This window comes from Empidonax traillii, unplaced genomic scaffold (assembly GCF_003031625.1).
Source record: "Empidonax traillii isolate 1590-97213 ecotype Southwest subspecies unplaced genomic scaffold, ASM303162v1 scaffold433:size1479616, whole genome shotgun sequence".
Classification (NCBI taxonomy): Eukaryota; Metazoa; Chordata; class Aves; order Passeriformes; family Tyrannidae; genus Empidonax; species Empidonax traillii.
The window spans coordinates 669,336-682,460 of record NW_020955626.1 but is presented as its reverse complement, the minus strand read 5'-3'; the positions used below and the strand labels follow the sequence as shown (position 1 = coordinate 682,460).

General features: G+C 45.4%; 1 protein-coding gene across 3 annotated transcripts in view; it reads left to right on the top strand.

The window, feature by feature from the left end:
- The window catches only part of FOXP1 (forkhead box P1), a 384,733-nt gene that overhangs the window by 22,187 nt on the left and 349,421 nt on the right, over positions 1-13,125 (top strand). Inside the window, exon 1 of one of the 3 annotated variants that reach the window (XM_027894541.1) lies at positions 13,101-13,116. The exons of the other annotated variants lie outside the window; for them this stretch is intronic. The gene's annotated coding sequence lies outside the window, so the exon portion shown is untranslated. Of the gene's footprint in view, positions 1-13,100; positions 13,117-13,125 lie in introns of those variants that run through there. 3 annotated transcript variants of the gene reach the window in all.

The window sequence follows — 13,125 nt, the reverse complement described above, 5'->3', positions numbered from 1 at the left end:
AAGAAGAACCAATGTCAGAACAGGACTGAAATTTATCTGTTGCTCACTGGTGATCTGGGCAGGATCCAGCTGAGCAAACTGTGATGTGGTGACTCTTCTCTGTCTTCCCACAATGTACTTTTATTGTAAAGTATATATTTAGGGAGTTGGACATATTTCATGTAACGACTGGAGGATGGCAGCACTTGGATCAAGCCCTCTAGACCTTGGGCAGGTCTAGAAAAATTTGGAAAAAAAATTTAGATTTTTAATTTAATAAATCTACCAACATCTGGCTGCGCAGAGAGGTAAGTGGGGTTTGGGGGTTTTGTTGTTCTTAGCTTTTGGCTTAGGTTGGAAGAAGCAGGAGCAGAGGGGCTGGGTGGCACAGGGGCGTGTGGCACAGGGACACAGAAGGTCCCGGCTACCTGGCACCTGCCTGGGCTCCGTGGGGCAGGTCCCCACAACGACAGTGGTTGAAGCTGCATAAAATGCCTTTTGATGCTCAGGTCTATGAGAGCCTCATCTGATCATTCTGGCATGTTGTCATTTTCATCTTATCTTTGAATTGTGGCCCCTGGTCTGTTCCTCTGTGTTGGACCTTCCCTGCTCTGCTTTCACAGAAGAAAGTTCAGGCTATGCTTTCTGCCCCCAGGTAGGAGTAGAGTGGTTTTCTAGACGGCACCAGTATCCATCTGCTGTACTTGTCCTGCATCCCCAAATCACCTTTCCACGCCCACTGTCCTCTTTCTAGTGGCTTAAAACCTACAGCTTCATTTCATCCATGAGGCAGTCGAGCTGTCTCAAAGCACTGGCAATCTCCAGACTGAAGATACTGTTGGCATAACACAAGTATAATTACTGTCTGTATAATCAACAAGGATTACTGGATTGATTTCTCTCTCTCTCTCTTTTTTCTTTTTTTTTTCTTCAGGTGTTTAAGAAACCCCAAACTTGCATAAGAGAACATAACTTGGTAGAGTTCCCCATTGCTGGAGGCGTCCTCCTGAGTTGGAGCTGGGCTTCCTCTGGAAGGTGTAGGATCTTGCGTGCCGTCAGCGTAGATTGTGGGTGCGGTGTTGCCAAACCATAGGTGTGATTACAAGGAGAGGATGGCATTGATCACACTGCCCTGCCCAGTGAGGTGCTCCACGGCTGTGCGGGGTGTGTTGGCTGCGGCGAGGAGAGCAGGGAGCAGAGGGAGCATTGGCAGCAAGGAGGGTGCTGTGGAGCAGTGATCGTGATCTGGAGTTTGGGAGATGGTTCTCCTGCATCCTCCCTCAATTCTAACTTCATTTGAAAGCTGAATAAGGTTTGGTCTCCTTGGAGATTTGGGTGAGGGTGGAAATGGCTTTAATCTTTTTGGCTAGTCTAAAGTGAAGGTGTAACCTTCTTGATGCATCTGGCAAAGAAAAGTGTTTCTTACAGGTGTAGCTTTGTTTTTTGTCCTGCCTTCTTTTGCAAACGAGCATCCCTTTATTCTTTTTTCCTTTTACCATACAAAGGCCTCCTTTTGGAAATCCTTGTTTCCATCCAGGCACCTGCATTTCAGGTCTCTATCATGCAGATTCGTTTTTCTCTTTAGACATGTGCCATGCTGACAGGCCCCAGGCTAGAACGTGCTTTTTTATCTCTGAAGGCTTTCCCTTGTGCTTTCACTTGGAGCAGGTGATACTTTGAGGTGAAGGTGGGAGGCTGTGCTGTGCTGTTGGGAGCCAAGACCCGAGCTGGTGCTCTGCGTTGGAAATCTGACTGTTCCGGACTTGTGACTTGGGTTCAGGAGTACTGAAAGGTTCACATGGATGAATAAGAGGAAAAGAAGTGTGGATTCTGCTTGAGGAAAGACTTATGAGCCTAATTTCTCCATTTGATTTCATTTATTGAAGTGCTCAAAATCTCAAGAGAAAGGTTGAATTTTGGGGGTGGTGTCCTCCTAATCTCATGTTCTGACTGTTTTTTTTATGCTAGGCTGATGTGGGAACAGAGGTCCTGAGCATCACAGGGATCCAGATGAGAAGAGTGGCCTAAAAATCACAGGTTGTGCACACGTGGAGGTTGTATCAAAAGTTCTTTTTGAGAGATGAAGCCTTTTTATTGAATTCCTATGGTGCAGGCACTATGCCTTGCCATCTCCTGGACTGCCCCAGGAGTATGTTCATTAACTCCCACTGTCTTCTGCATTAGCATTGGCTTCTCTGCTCCATTTAGGTTTTCCTTAAAGCATTACATAAACAACTATCATGTAAATACAGGCGTTTGTAATGGTGGTTTTAATTTAAAAAGACTCTTGGATTCATACAAGTAGACACATGCTTGCACAAAATAACTTTTGGCTTTCCCCTAACACTTTTTAGAATAATTTAAAGGAAGAAAAGATTTGCAAACAGTTGTAAAAGAGCCATAAAAAACTGTCAAATACCAGACCTTCAGCTAATTGTAAACTGTTTTGCTCTTGGAAGTCTTACAACATTGATCTCATAGCTGCTTTCATTAAGAAGGTGCTTCTCTGTAGCACAGGAGCTGCTTGCCTAGGTAGCCATGAGCAAAAATAGCAAGAGATGTTGCGTTTCTGCTATGAATGCCCAGCATAAGCTAGAATAGCTCCAGGCAACTGGAGTGTTCTGCACCAAAAAGGAAGGCAAGCATTGCAGGGAGCTGAACAGGAAAGAGCTGCAGAGCTGAAAGCTACTTTTCTCTTCTCCCAACTACTTATCCCTGGAAAAGGCGCTGCATCTCCAGCCCTTTGTGGGCAGGCATGGCAGGGGTGGGGTGTGTTTTGGAAGGATCCACCAGCAGAAGGGGGTGCAGGTATGGGTGATGAGTGTGGTAGTGCTTGTGGGCTTGCTCTCTGACTGTCCTTATGGAATATGATCTAATCTTCAATTTTCAAAGGAAGATGTGGGAAAAAAAAATCTTCCCTGGACAGAAAATTGGCTGACATCCCTGGCCAGCTTGTTTGTTGTGTATTTTTTTCCCAGCGTACCAAAGAGGACAAGCATTCATGGTCAGCTTTTTCTGGTTGGGATTAAAAAAAAGTCAATAGTCCATTAGACTAGATCAGTGGAAAAACTTCCCTCTGAATTCAGCTCTATTTCTGCAGCTGGGGAGTTTTTTGCTTGAAGAACGTGTCTAGCTCTTGGAATTATGTCCTTCCAGTGCTGCAAATCAGAGTGTCTGCTTCGGGGAAATATTAATAACAACCCACAGGGTCTCATCCCTAGCGTGTTCACTCTTCAGTCTCTCTCCTTTAACCAGTTTCTAAAGCTCTATCATTAAATCTCTTTAAGAAGGGAAATTCTTGCCTTTGTGTGTTGGCTGAGCTGATGAATGGTCGCCTGTTATCTACTGGGTCCATGACTGAGTCGGGCTGTCAGAGACACAGAGCTGAAGTCAAAGGGACTTTATTTCAGGCTTCTCTACCTCCTCAGGCTTAGCCATAGAGTAGATTCTCTTCCCATCTGTTTCTGAACCAGAAACATCCTGTTTGACAAGAGGGAGGACTGGGGATTTTATCTGGCCCAGCCATTTCCTTCTTGATTTCCCGATTTTCTTCCCCTGCAGCCGCCCTGTGCTGATCCTTGCCCTCCAGCCATGGGTACAGGACATGGCCTCCTTTGCAATGATTCTTCCACCTGTTAAACAAGGGAAGGGAAACCAAAGTGTCGTTGCTCACCCCTGGTGATTTTGGACGTGTCCAGGTGATGGAAGCCCAAGCCTGTACCGGCAGCTGAACGTCTTGGTTTGCAGGTGTTGATGTGCTACTTGGGAGCTGCAGGGAAGGTTAAAATCCTGCGTGTTCTTCTAAAAAAGGGTCAGCTTTTCTCTGAAAAACTCACATGTGAGGTACCTGACAGCAGGTCTCTGCTTACAGAGGCTGAGCTGGGGGCAGTCATTAGCACGGGGTGTGTGTACATGACTCTTTGGACCAGTTTCAGTGGGTGATGTATGTTGGGAAATGCAGCTGGAGCACCCAGGCACTGTGGTGTTCTCCCCAGCCCCAGAAGTAACTCCAAGGGAGTGAGTTACCAAACCTTAATGGGGGCTGTTCTGCTGATTGTTTAATTTTTACTAGGTGCTGGATTCCTGCCTGAGAGATGTTACAGGGGAGAGTATGGGGTGAGCAGGAGGTGGCCTACGCTGCTCCTATTGTGGTGTGCAGCCAAAGGTCATGGAATAGTCCAGCACTTAAAATATGAAGAAGAAATTCCTGGACATACAAATGAAACAGTAGCAAGTGAAAAAAAAAAAAAAAGAGCCCCAAAAATCATCTGTGTGCCTGGATTCATACCAGGTACCATCACCTGTGCAGTGGTCTGGTGGTCTGATGCACCACTGTCCTTGCTGGTTTAGGTGTGGCTGACCTCTCCTATTCATTCATGTTCCTCAGCAGCAGCACGTCAGAGAGTCACTGAACCATCCCATAGATTTTGGCCTGCATGACTGTAATAACTCTCAACTTTGAGTTTTATGTATGGTATGCTCACGTGGTTTGGAAAGCATTAGAAAAGGAAGAAGGGACTCCACACTGCACAGCTTGGCCAAGGAAGCCCTGGTGAGTGATTCTCCCATGACTCTGAGGTGGTAAGACCAGCTGGTATTCCCTGCTTGATGTCTCACAGTCCTGCCCTTCTCTGACTCAGCTGGTGCTAGCAGTGAGGTCTCTTGCATCTTCTTGCCTTATTTATCTGTTTTTGTGTGTGTGTCTTTCAAAGGCTTTCCCCGTCACGAGGGTGCACGGCTGCTAAGCGCTGCCTCTGGCCTGGGACTGTTCTTGCATCCCTTCGTGGCTTTGTACTGCCTTGCAGAAACAAAGTTTCTCTCTTCTTTCCCAGTCCTTCTCAGTTTTGCCCTGTTTTAACCACCTTTCTGTCTCCCAGAGTCACCAGTAACTCTTTGCTGCGTCAGGGCACAGAGCTCACATAGTCTCTGTCTCCCGGCAGCCCTTTGCTACTTTTTTCTGAATTAGAGCCCTCTCAGGTATGAGTGGGCCTGTCTCTGAGAGTACATCTTTTTTGGTCTCTCATCTAGAGTGTGCTTTTATAGCACCCAGCAGCTCTGCCTGCCATTGAAACAGGGCACTGGGGTATGTAACACACTGTCCCCCGTGGGGTAGTAGGAAAACGTGAGATCCTTATCCTGGAGCTGGGCAGGCAGAGGCACAGGAGATGTGCAACTGGGCAGAAAGTCCAAGAAAGTGAGGAAAACCAAGCATGGGCCTCCTGATGGAATCTCCAGCTGGTGGCTGGACTCCAGGGCTGTTTTTTCCCCACAGTGACAGCCTTAGTTGGTCTCCAGACGCTGCCACAGGATGAATATTCAGTGCCAATAATATATGCACAATATCGTGAGTCTTGCCAGGGTGAGGATCTGGAGGGCTTGATGAACTTTGTAACAGCATTACTCTGTTGTAGGGACACGACTGATGCAGGAATTGATTTCTCAGTTCAGGCTTCACCTTCTTTTGAGCAGAGTTCATCCCTGTTTGCTTTTCATAATAGCGTTATTACACCTCGCTGGCAGCAGGACAAGGGAGAAGCAGCCGTGCAGCTTTTCATTCCTCCTGTGCTCCTGTGCAATAACCAGCGGTGGTGAGCACCAGTCTGTCAGGCTTGAATTTTGCATATCTGATATGTTATCAACTGACTATCGTGGTATTAACACTAATATAAAAGACTACTGGTTTAACTGATAATTTTCCAAACAGCTACAGGACAAAGAACCAGAGAGTTTCAGTATTAAAGAAAAAAGCAAAAGGGGAGGGGGGGGGAGAGGAAACAAGGCCAAGCTGCAGTAGCAAGAATACAAAAAAATGCATCTCTAAACTTTTCTTTTTCTCCTGATCTACTTTCTGTATGACTCACGAGCCAGGCTCTAAAATGGCCTCCAAACATGCATGCATAATTTTGCACATCCAAGTGTCTGCATATGCAGTGCTCTTAAATATCCCCAGGCGTTGGCTTTGCTGCTGGGGCGGAGCAGGGAAGGGGCGAAGGAGTTCATCCCCAGAAGCGCCCAAACTTGTGTTAGCATTGCTTCTCTGGTGGCCTTACCCAGCCACCAGCATCCATGCAACCTGCTCTTCCCCACGTGTCTATGCGGGGCTCATTAGGTTGGAAAAATGTCTTTTTTTTTAGTTTTTTTTTTCTTGTCTTTTGGGTTTTTTTTTTGGTTCTCCCCTCCTGTGAAAGGCATAACCCATAAGAGAAGACAGGGACTTTTTGAGTACCAGCTGCATTCCAGGAACTAGCTGGACAGGGGAGGTCGGAGGGAGAGCCAGGCTTTGGAAGAAGTCACACATGAAGCTTTAGAAATGAGGCCATGAGCACCCTTGGGTTGATGGTGCTGCTTTTTACCAGTAGGGCAGTTGGACCTGCCACTTCTACTCAGGGAATCAAAAAATAAATAGGCTTTTTTTTTTCTTTCAATGATTCCTGATGGACACCCTTTTTAAGCAGCCATGTGTACTGCTCATTTTTGTAAAATAATTAAGAGCTCTTACATGGCTCACAGGTGCCAGAGCAGGGTTTTCACCCTCAGGAGGGGATGTACAAGCTGTTTTCAGCTGAGGTAATAGAGGCCAGTTAAGTCAGTAATGGGTGGTTCTTTTGACAGTTCATGATAATAAACCCCAATTTTAGAGGCTCTGTGCAGGTGACATCCCCTTTTCTGAAAGTGGCCTCTGTGTGTGTGGTGATAGTTAGCACGTGTTTACTGTTGGTTGGGCTAGGGTGAGCATACCTGACATAGCAGAAAGGTGTTTATTTGATTAAAATCTGGCTCTATTGTCTGGCAGAAGCCCTGAAGCCCCCTTTTACCCTTTCTGCAAGCAGAAAGAAGTGCAATTTTCATTCAGAATAGATGTTTCCCTTTCATCCCTGAAGCTAATTTTTTTTTTTTCCTGCAGCAGTTTTGGTGAAATTATGTATCGCTTGTGATAATTCATTTTAAAAATTCCTGAGCTGTGTGGCGTACTTTCATGAAAATTCATTTAGATAAAATTAGATATTATTGTTTAATGAGGTGGCATTTCAATTTAGACCTTGCATCATGCATATACCAAGAGTTTTTTATGGAATAGTTAGGTTCATTTGAGTAATAAAGGCTGAATCATGGGGGCTTTAATTCTTAATCGCTGTGAGGATTGTTATCTGTGGGATGTGAGCTGTCTTAGTGGTATTCAATCAAGTGTCCACTTAGCCGTGACCAGAAGTAATTGCTCCCAAGTGGGTTGCACAATGACCTGTTAATACTTGCTTTGACCCTCTGACCTTGTCTGCCCCATTGTTTAGGATTTTATAGCGAGCGAGTCTGCATTTCTGTGGGGTCAAGTAGATATCTGAGGTCAAACATTTTCTGATTACTCCATAGTGTACACTGTAAGTCTACGGAGTTGTTGCATAGCAATAGTCACCGCTGCAGAGCAGGACGCAGAGGGTTGGGAAATTGTCTTCCTGAATGCATGTAAACAGTTTAATATTTTACTGAAAGAAGTTCATCTTGTAAATTAGGTATGAATAATACATTTGTAATTACTACTCATGTCTTTAAACACTTGTGTCTTAATTGGCTTGGGTATTTTTTTAATGTATTTGCATTTTGTCAGGGAAGTTAATTGCAACTTGCAGAGATGGGGAGGCGAGTTGCGTGGACTGGGGACGGCTTTGTCGTGCATCCCTTTGGCACCTGGGCTTGTGTCAGTGCTTCTGGGTGAGTTCAAGTGGGGATTGCTTCATCCCTGCCTTGGACTGCTGCTGCAGACTATTTTATGTGCCTCTCACAGGCTTCCAGAATTAGTTTGACCTACTTGTTGATGACTGCGACCCGCGGCCGGTTGGGATGTCCTGTATGAATTTATCGTCCATCTTTAAATGTTGCTGGAAGTGTGGTCATATTGTGCAGTAATTTGCAAGGGGACTGGCCGTGTGGCAGGGCTGAAATGTGCTATTTTCTTAGCAGTCTATCTGGCACAAACAAAGCCTTGGTAGTGTTTGTAGCGCTACTCCCTCTTTTCATGTTGTGTTTACCGAGTTCAGTAGCCAAAACACTTGTGCACACCCTTCAGCCTTGTAGGTCAGCTTTGCTCTGAAGTAACATTTTTGCCCATCTCTCCGCGTTGCATCCTAGGGAAAATATTTTGATCGTCACTCCCTGAGCAGGGCTGGTGGGATGACACAAAGCAGTTGGATCGGGATACAGTTTGGGGACAAACACAGCTAGTGTTCCTGTGAGAGAGGCAGACTATAGGCAACTGAGTAAGCAAGAAGCGAGTGCTAGAAACAAAATTATATAGCATATGTGGGGGAGAAAAACAAAACAGTGACTCTGTTTCCACTGCCAGAATATTTAAAAACAAACAAACAAGAACGCACAGCAAAGCACGCCTTGCAGTGAAGGGAACCTGTGGGTTTCCTCACTGCGCCCGAGGCTGTTGTGTGGATCTGCTCCTGACAGAACACTCTGGGGAGTTCAAACTGTCCCTCCTCTGATTTTCACTCCATGTGGCTTCACTGGATGGAGCCATCCCTTCTCCTGGGGCCTGCAGAGAAGGGGCCTCCCTGGTAAGGGGAACCAGGAATAGGGAGCTTAAGCCGCCTTCCCTTGGAATCAGAAGAGTGGCGGGGTTGTGGGGGACGGTGACAGAGGCAGCAGTCCTTACCAGGTGCATGGTTTAGGGTTGTTAGGGATGAAAAAATTGTACTGGGACAAGAGGAAACAGCCTCAAGTTGCACCAGGGAAGCGTAGTTTGGATATTAGGAGAAATTTCTTCAGTGGAAGGGTGGTCAGGGAAGGGATGGAGTCACCATCCCTGGAAGTGTTCAAAATATGTATGGATGTGGTGCTTAGGGACACGGTTTAGTGGTGAGCATGGCAGAGTTGGGTTAATGGTTGGGCTCTGGGTCCCTTCTCTGCTGGGATGTCTGCAGCAGAGCACTGTGAGGAACTTGCTTTTGGGGGAAAGATCTTGTGCCTAGGCCAGAATAAACAGAATATTTCTTAAGTTTTGAAAGGAATGCAAGTGGATGCCACGGAAATGAAAGATCCCATTTAACACAGATACTGCAACCTTGATCTTTTTTTTCTTTTTTTTTTTTTTTTTTTAAATTGAAATGTGGGAAAACATCTGAGATGTTGCAGAGGGTTTTTGGGAAGCCTTCATTTGCCTTTGTAGGTGGTGTGTGGTTTGTGTCAATCACCAGCCAGGTGCTAATGGTGATGGAGCTGCATTTCAGCCCCTGAACCTGATGCCGAGAGCGCCGATCCCTGCAAACACATTCATGCAAGCTGGGGGAGCTGCAGGCTTGTAACCAGTTTTCAGCCATCTCCAGAGTTCCCTCCTGTAGCTCAGGGAAAGGCAGAATACCTCTTTCTGCAGCAGCCTCAGACGTTGCTGCGCCGAGCCCTTCCCTTGCCGTGGTATCAATTTAGCTATTTCATCTTTTCCCCTGCAGACTGAGCGGCAGCACAGATTGGCCGGTTGTAATTAATTTCATGCAGGAAGCAGGAGCTGAATGTTCCAGCATCTCCCGATTTTCGCTCTGGTTGAAGAGGGCACTCTTTGTACCTGCTACGCTCCCAGTTACAGGGAAAATATGACACTTTTCATGGGACTGGGTGTGGGTTTGGAGATGGAAGTTTTAGGCAATCAGCCTAGCATCCTTGTTGGATGCAGACTGGAGCAGCTGTTGAGCCAAGCGAACAAAAGGATTAAAAGCAACTACAGGAGTTGTTGGGTCACTTTGTGTGTGTGGCCTTTTGAGCTTTCCCTGTTATGACTGGTCTCATCTTGCTACTTTTCTGAATCCACCACCAAGAGCACATCATAAGGCAGTGACACTCCTGTGTCAGCCCAGTCGTGTCAGCACGTGATAATGGTGCCTTTTGCCAATATTTGTTTTTGAACAGGGTTGTTTTTATTAATACTTTGTACCTGTTAGCATGGTCCTGTGATACCTTGCAGAGCTGCTCGTGCCAAGCACTGAACAGGCCTCAGAGTTGTTAAAACTTTAAATGAGAGGCAGTGGCGCTCAGCAATTCTCAGAAGTGCTCGGCACCTTCCAGGATAGAGCAGTTTAAAAAAGAGTAAAACCCAAAACCCCGCACAACAAAAAAACATGAGATGTAGTTATGCAAATTATGACCTTTAAATGCATTTTATATTTGGATTGGAGTTGCTAACGCATTCTTTCCAAGTTCTGTGTTTCCAGTGCGATTCTGCTTCAGGTGCTTCTCCTTTGTATCGGTGGAGCTGTGCCGGCGCCGCGGAGGGAGCGCGGGACGTGATGTCTCGGAAAAGCCGCCACCGTGCTCCGGGATGGGTAGTGCTCAGTTAGCAAGGAGCCTGAATAGGTGGATTTTAATTTCTCTGGAGGGTCTGAGCACATTAACTAGATGGCAGATTCCTCATTAGCTAGATGGATTAAAATTTGTATCATGGCTGATGCCTATCCTGACTAATACGTGTAAGTAACAGCTCGTTGTACTAGAGCTACTGGATGTGGCTTGGGTGGAGGAGAGGAATTGGCTTCTGCGGAGGATATTTGCAAAAAGTCACATTTCCACCATATGTTAGCAGGAGTCTCTTTGGATGCAGGTTTTGGATGGAGTCCTCTGTGTTGCTGTAATCTGGTTTGTCCTTTTTCTACCACTAGTTCTGAATCATACCAGCTACTTGGACTCTTCTGTGTGTTTCCTGAAGGACAGTGGGAACGTTTCTGCTGGCTCAGCTGCCTTTTGCCTCTTAGTTCATCTTGATGAAGAAGTAAGGTCTGGAGCACTGAAGGAGAAATTTTGTGTCAGTAAAGACAGCGAGAAGGGCTGCAAAAAATCTGGAAAATTCTGCCAAATTAGAAAAAAAAAAAAAAAAAGGGAAAGAAGAAGGAAGGTACCACGAACCACATCAATCCTGATTTAGGTCTGGCTTGTGACAAATCATTATGTAGGAAGGGAGATATCCCTTTAATTTTTAATAGCTTTGCCGTGAAGTTTTATTAGGCAATAATCTGGATCCTGAGTGGATAAAAGATAAGTGTGGGTGCCACGTAATTCTTTCCCCTCCTGTGCAGCTGGGAGAGGGAGAGAGGGGTCATGGTGAGCTGGCTGTGCCTCCTGGAGCTCAGAGCAGCATCCTTCTGTGTGCCACCAGCTTACTGAGCGCTTCCAAATGGATGTTTACAACATAAATATGTTCAGGATGTGGGTAGCGAGAGAACTGTGGGAATAGACGCGAAGGTGCATGGGAGTGGGGATGCGAAGGGGGAGGTGTGAAGAGAGCCAGGAGAGTGTGATGCACATTTTGCAGATAACTTCTCTTTGGGTACCTCCTTCCAGAGCCTGGGTGTGGACTTTGCTGCTCCTTACCAGCGTGTCCTGGGGCTTTATGTTCACTGGAAAGAGGTTCTCCTACCCGTCCCTGCCAACATCCCCGATCCCTTATTTCCAGAACGGTTTATTTGCGGGGAACAGCAGCTGATAATAAGCGTGGAATGGTCAAATAGCTTAATTTGTAGTTTGGTGGTTGGTAGTTGGCGTTTCTTACAGTATTTCCCAGGCTCTGAGTGCAATAGACATTTCACTGGCACTTAGTAAAGCCGTACAGGGCACTCCTCGATAATATAATCCTTATGCCAGCCCGGCTGCTAAAGCCACGAGTCCCTCAGGCAGTAGTAGACAACTACACTTGGTGTTGCTGCTTGTTTTACTGTTGTCTCAGATGGCTAGGCAGCATTTCTGCGATTTTAAGGCAGCGTGTTATTGCAGTATCTGGGATGAAATTACCACTTACAGTTGCAGAGGTGACAATCTGGCTCTCTTTGGCTGTTGAGCACTGGTGACTTGGGGAGGCTGGCGGGGCGAGGCACCTTCATTGCACTGTGTCAACTACCAGAAATGAGCAGCTGGCCCTCTCTTGTCCTTTTTTTCCCCTTCTTATTTGAACATCTGCTTGCCTGATTGTTTTCTGGTTTTGTTCTTTTTTGTTCCTTTTTTTTTTTTCTCTCTTTTCTGTGGCTCTTTTAATTTGTGGTAAATGCGTATTTAATGTAAGTAAGATGTGAGCTTCTGTCTAGTTTTTCAGCAGGCATTCCAGTAATTACTGGAGTACCTTTGAATGCTACAGCTGCTATTTCTAAGTTGGAGAATCACATTTTCCAAGCATTTATAACTGAATTCACATGGGTAAAACTTGGCATTCAGATTGCCGGCCCACATATCTTATTTTGTCTTGATCCTTTAAGTTAGCATATCAGCTTTGTATTTGATTGAAACAGTAAAAATGGCTTCTTGCTGCTTTGGGTGGGCTTGTAGTAGTGTTGTTTTATGAAATTGTTTTAATTTTTTAAAAATTGCATTGGTTTGAGCCCTGAAATTATTTCTTTGTAGTTACTAGTGTAGGTTGGTGTCTGTTTCTCCTTTTTTTCTCTTTTCCTCCTCTCTCTCCCTGTCCTCCTTAGCCCTTATTAGTGGGAATCAGTCACTATTATTTTAATATTACTCGGTTTTTTTTATATTACATCTCTAAGGAGCTTCTAAGAATGTGGTTTGATTCTTTCTCTGCTGATGTCAGGCAATCCCTTCATGCCAGAGGATGCTGGCTAAGGCCAGGCTTCCCCCCGTGCCCTCAGCGATGTTAACTCGGTTTTTCCAAATGCTCCTGGAGAGCCATGCACCCAGTTCCTGTGTGCTGTTCTAGATAATTATAAAAAAAAAGAGCCACCGTGATTTCAAATTCACCTTTTCTTTCCATCACAAACAGTCCCTGGGAGTGTGGTGCCCTGTGGATTGGCTGCACCGGCGGCAGTGTTTTGCTTTGCATTACTGGAATGCTGGGTGGATTTGAGGATGTCCCAGTGCTGTCGTCACAGTTCCAGCCCCGCGGCTGCTCTGCAGCACGAACTGACTCTCTCTCTCTTTTTCTCTCCCCTTTTTTCCCTTTTCAAGCTGTGATGTCTGGTCCAGAGGAAACGTGATTTCTGCATTTTTCTACTCAGAAAGTTTTGGTGTTTTTTTTTTTTTTTTTTTTTTTTTTTTTTTTTTTTTTTTTTTTTTTTTTTTTTTTTTTTTTTTTTTTTTTTTTTTTTTTTTTTTTTTTTTTTTTTTTTCCTCTTCTGAAACCGTTTTCTGGCACTCACAAGTTGAAAGGTAACAGGG